This window comes from Apteryx rowi, unplaced genomic scaffold (genome assembly GCF_003343035.1).
Source record: "Apteryx rowi isolate R43461 unplaced genomic scaffold, aptRow1 scaffold_27, whole genome shotgun sequence".
Taxonomy (NCBI): Eukaryota; Metazoa; Chordata; class Aves; order Apterygiformes; family Apterygidae; genus Apteryx; species Apteryx rowi.
The window spans coordinates 2407966-2413876 of NW_020449085.1; positions in this window are offsets into that span (position 1 = coordinate 2407966).

Below are 5911 nucleotides of genomic sequence, written 5' to 3' on the forward strand. Positions count from 1 at the left end.
CTCGTGGGCGCCCGCGGCTCTCCGATGTGGTCCCCGCCGTCACTTGGTGGCTGTCGGCCGCACCCCGGTGGGTCTCCGCCGCGTCCCTGTGGGTCCCCGCTGCTCCCCGTGGGTGCCCGCCACTCCACGTCGCCGTGCGACCAGCGGGTTCCCGCCGCGCCCGGCGGGTCCCCGTCGCTCCCCGGTGCGCTCCCCGTCGCTCCCCGTGGATCCCCGCCGCGCCCCGTGGATCCCCGCCGCGCCGTTCAGGACCCCGGGGGGGGGGGACAGTTCCGCGCCCGGGAGGGGCGCCCCCCCACGACCCCCCCGACATCCCCCCCCCCGGCGGCGGGCCCGGCCCCGCTGCCGGGCTCTCCCCAGCGAGGCGCGGCGGCGGCTCCCCCCCGATGTGTGTTGGCTAGAGTAGCGTGCTGTAGGAAGTGTCTGGTCCGTAGATGTGTCTGGTGCTCGCCGGCGGCGGGAGGCGAGGGGCCGCCGCGCACCCCGGCCCGGCCCGCGGGCAGCCGGAGGAGCCCCGGAGCCAACGAGAACCTCGGTCTTTTTTCTACGCGCTTCTGTCTGTGAAAGAGTCAATAAAAGGGATTGAAAGTGGAGCCGGCTCCTCGCTTGTCTGGGGACGAGGCGTCCCCGCGCTCCCCGGGCGCTCCCGGCCCGACCGGCGGCTCGGCTCCTTCCCCCGTGCCCGCCCGGGGGGGAGCGGGGTCCCGCCGCCGCCGCCGCGGGGGACGGGGCCGCGGGGGGAGGCGGCCCGGCACGAAACGGCACGCAGCGGCCCGGCTGGGGGACCCCACGGAGACAGGAGGCGGCAGCGAGAAACATCACCGCGGCTACGGGCAAGAGAGGTCTGCGTGTGCGAGGGAGGCACACAAACACGCGCAAATGTGTGCTATAAATATATATACGTATATATATATATATATATGTCCACTCATACATCGTGCTCACATACAGTATATTTATATATTTATGTATAAGCATATATATACACACACCGTTCACACACACTATATATATAAACATATACACACACTATATATATTTACACATATATACACAGGCTATTTATATGCACAGATACTATATATGTATATATATACAGGGTACACATTCATTTTATATATACATGCTATGTATACACACAAAGAAACATTATATGAACAAACCATGAGCATACATTTTATATATACTTACACTATACACATTATAAATATATTTAAACACAGAATATTTAGAAAAATGTAATAAACCAAATATATATTTTACGTACTGTACACACACTCTATGTATACACACTTTCTACACACAAACACATACACTATATTTACACACTGCATATACACACACACTCTCTACACACATTATATAAATATGTACATGCTGTGTATACACACATGTGATACACATACAGTATATACATGCTATTCACATAAGTGCTATATATCTATGCACACAGAATAAGTAGGCTCACTATATGTGCACAGACACGCTATATACACCTACACTACTGTGCACACACGCACATTTTCTCCCTGCCCGCACACACACGCAAATGCTTGTCTCCTGTACGCTCTCTGTATGCAAGCACGTATATGGATGCATCCCCGGTGCCGTCCTGCCCTGCGGCGCTGCGGCTGGGGGGTGCGCGGTGCCGGGTGGGGGTCCCGGCGGCAGGACGGGGCTGCCCGGGCAGGGTAGTGCCAGCCCCCGTGCCCACCCGCGGCCCCGGGCGCTCCGTGCCCCCCGGACGGAGGTGCTCCCCACCGCCGCACGCGCGGCACCTCCAGCCCGGGGCTCGGTGCCCGCAGCGGGGGCTTGGATGTGCAACACCTCCCCTGCCCAGCGCAGCCCAGCCTGGCCGGGAGCGCTCTCCTCTCGCCCCGCTGATGATTTAAGCCCACAATTACACTGAGAAGATTAAGGCTGGCTTTAATTCCATCTCGTTTCTGGAGCTACCCAGCTACATGCCCGTGACACGGATACTGTCCCTATCTGAGGCCGTGTCCTGCTGTATAAACGAGGCCAGTCCGATGCAGGGACAGTCGCACGTGCACCAGCACCAGAGGTGGCTCAGGATGCCCCATGGGTACCCGAGGTTTGCAAGCCAGCCTCCAACCGCCTCCGTAACAGGGGCCAGGGAGATGCCCAAGAGGCAAAAGACAGCAAACTGCAGACCTGCAAGCCCCGGGGAGCAGGGGAGGGCTGCGCCGCCCGGACAGGGACGCGCACGTCCCCATCTCTGCCCAGACACCGCGCAGCGACCACGCAGCCCGGGGTGCTGCCGGGGAGGGAGCCAGGCACCCCCCGGCGCGCCCCTCGCCCTCCCCAAACGCCGGCCTCCGCAACCCGGCGGAGCCCCCCCGAGAACATACATTTTTCCATCCTTCAGAGGACAGCTTTCTATTTTAAGTCCACCCTCTGCTGGCTCTGCATCTTTCTCGTATGGCAAAGAAAGGGAGCGCAGAGAAGACAGACAAAGGAGGTCAGTGAGCGAGGAGGCGGTGGGTGGGGGGCGCCCACCGAATTGCCCCCAAACCCAAGGAATTTGAGGCACTGCCAGGGTGGCCCAGGTGTTTGCTCGGCGTTTAAAAGCATGTGCAAAATGGAGAATCCCCGCTGTAGACAAATCCCCTTCTGCGGATACACTTTAATTGAGTTTTATGCTTTGAAACATACACGGAATAGAAAAAGAACAATCATTTTTGTCTCCATTTAATTAGGGAGTAATAGATTTCCCTGCCTAATGTATCTACAGGGAATCTCGCTCTGATGAGATATCTACCAATGCTGGATTACTCTGAGATTTGCTCCTCTTCAGGAGGGCACTAATTAGTGCCCGGACAGCCAAAGGCATAAGAAGGGATCAGGGATGGAGCGCCGCATCCTGCCACGTTCCCCTGTCCACGGGCCGTTTCTGCCGGCTGGCGCCGCCTGGAAAGGGTTAACACGTTGCAACAGTGTGGCTCGGCCCCTTCCTAAGGCATTAACCCTTCTCGGTAGCCTGCAACCGAAAGTGGCCTCGCGGGGTGGCCTGGATCCACGCCGCGCACGGGGGCAACCTCCGCCTCGCCTGCCTCGCCTCGGCGCTGACGCCGAGCTGCAGTGGGACGTGCCCGGGGGTGATGGGTGACGAGCGATGGGCGACGAGCCGCGCTCCCCAAAGCAGCACCCCCCTCCGGGATCCACCCTGCTGTCCCAGCGCTGGAGCAAGCGGGCCCCGGGGGGGGGGGGGGCACAGGGGGCTGCGTCCCGGCACCCTCAGCCTCCGCGGGCTCTGACGGCAGCGGCGGCAGCGGAAGCGGCCCAGCCGCGCTGACCCCCAGCGCATTCCTCCCTCCTCTCCCCATCTGCCTTTGGTTACCCGGCCGGCGCGGGGGCTGCATTCCTCGCCGCTTCGTAAGCCTCGCTCGCAGGCCGGGGGTACCACAGGGGGACCCCTGGGGAGCGAGAGGCCCCCAGACCTGCCCTGCTCTGCCTTAGCTCGGTCAGGCCCCGGCTGGGTGCTGGGGCAGACACCTCCACCCGCTGCTCACCTCCTTCCCACCCCAGGTCTCCCGGCCTCCAGCCCTCCACATCCCCCTGCAGCACATGGGAAGGAGCCACTGCGAGTCCCCAGGGGCTTTTGGTTTCCTCCAGCTGGGCAATGACAGACCTCTCCCTCGGGACAACAGACCACTGGGAGAGAGAAGAGTGAGGCTCTTTGGACCACGTACAGCACCTTGCACCCAGGCAGATGGGGCTGACAGGCACTTACGTAGTGATTCTAGTCACTCTACCAAACACGCCTAAGCTTTGTGAAGCTGTATGGCACTGTTTGCCCACGGCAATCCCAAAATGAAGAGGTTTTCACCCCTGCCCCCTCCTGCCCCCAAATCATCTCTCACCCTAGATAAAGATCTCAAGGCAAGATAACGTCACAGTTTTCTCCTTGTTATGGCCACCCCCAGCATTAGAGATCTCACCCACTGCTACTGAAGCGGGGTCCTTGGTCGTGTCTCCCATGGGGGTCATTCAGGTGAAGGGGCCAGAGACCCTGCAGAAGACAGCGAGAATCCCGCAGCTGCGTACAGGCTAAGTGGGGCTGTGTGATAACGCAGCTGCACAGTAACGGCAGCTCCAAACCTCTTCCAGGGCATCCACAGCCTGCATGGAAGCAGTAGCACTGTTGTTTCCCCCCAGCCGTGGTGTCCAGGGGGGTGAAATGAGATGAAAATCCTCAAGCAATGATCCAGGAAGTGCAAGTCCCAGGGTCCCTGTAGAATTAGTCAGAGCAGCATCTTTGATCTGCTTCACTGATGTAACCAGGCAGAATTAGGCCAGTTCCTCTAAAGTCAGTCCTGCTCTGTGTCCTCTGCTGGTTCAAAATCCCAGAACCCTCCCAGATGTCCTCTGAAGCTGATTAGGATGTGCCAGTGTGGTCAGTGGGTGACGTCACTTCGCAGTGTGGGTAGGCAGCCCCAAGCGCAGACCAGAGGCTCTGCCGTCAGGGCCTTGCATCTCCAGCCTGACGTCAGTCCGACATGCTGCAGGATCAGGCACGCCAGCGATATCAACCCACAGGGTCTTTCTGTGGCAAGATCAGAGAAAGAACAAGGCAAATTTGTGCCTTTGACACTAGAATACTGCCAGGTTTTGGTGCTTGTTGGAGCAACTAACAGGATGTCTGCAACTTAGCCTCATGCTTCAGGGCAGTAAGAAAAGGGGGGGCAGGAAGTAACCCCTTGCTGGCCCTGCCAAAGCATCACAGCCAAGAAGGCCAATGATTTAATGCAGCCCCCCTCAATACCTTGCAAAGCAGGTACTGATCCCACCACAGTGAGTTTATGCTGCCATAACTTGGTCTCAAGGGTGGAACAGAAAATTCCTGCTCCCAGCTGCTTGTCTCAACCCCTGGCAGCCTGCAAGTCCCACAGCCATGTCAAAGCCATGCTGTAAGCCTGCCCAGTGAACTGATCTGGATTCAAAATAATCCCCTTCTCCTTTCCACAGCGCTATTTTTAACCCCAATCCTGTTCACAGCCTGGCCTTAGTGACAGCTGCGTCAGCACGAGCGTGAAGACAGTAAGCAGTGGCTGGGTCTCCCGAAATCAGTGTTGTGGCCGAGTTTTCCCATCTTACAGAGCCAATGTGGCAAGTCACCTTTCACGGGAAGCCTGGCAGCCCATATCCTGCCGGGGTGCTGAGCAGTGTGAAGGCTGCCCATGGGGCATCACCACCATCCGCCATCTCAGGTGGTGGGGGATGAATCCAAGCTCCCTGCTGCAAGTCCTCTCCTTTCACAGGCTGATTGCAAAACCTGCATGTGCCACAAGCCTGCCCCTCCTTTGGCTTTCTCAGCAGGTTTCATCTTGGAAAAGGACAGAGCTGGAAGAGCCCTGCTGAACTGCCACACTGAGTTTATTGGTTCCTCCACTATAGCTGGGTCTTCATGATCTAGCTTAGTGTTTGTCCCCTTCTCCTCCTCTTTAGGATCATAGCATATCCAGATGGGAAGCTACTGCTGGATGGTCTGGTCCAAACCTATGCTCTAAACAGGGCCAACTTCAAGGATACATCAGATTGCTCAGGGCCTTTTCCAATGAGGTTTTGATTCTCCCCAAGGATGGAGATCTTTGCACCACTCTGGGCGCCTGTCTCAGGGCTGCACTGCTCTCCTGGGGAAGGACTGGAGAAGTTTTTGAACACTGCACAGCTCTGAGCACCGGGCACCTCAGTGCTTGCAGGTTGAGGGCAATTCACATGGTGTTGTTCTAACACCAGCCCTGCAGCGGATGGGTTTCCTACAAGAGATGCCCATTTGGCCAGTGGATACGTATGGGAGAATGGGGCAGGGAGCAGGGACAACTCTACACCCCAGTCTCCCAGACTGCCATGTCTGCCCTGAAGGAGGAGGTAAAGGGACTGCCTGAGTTGT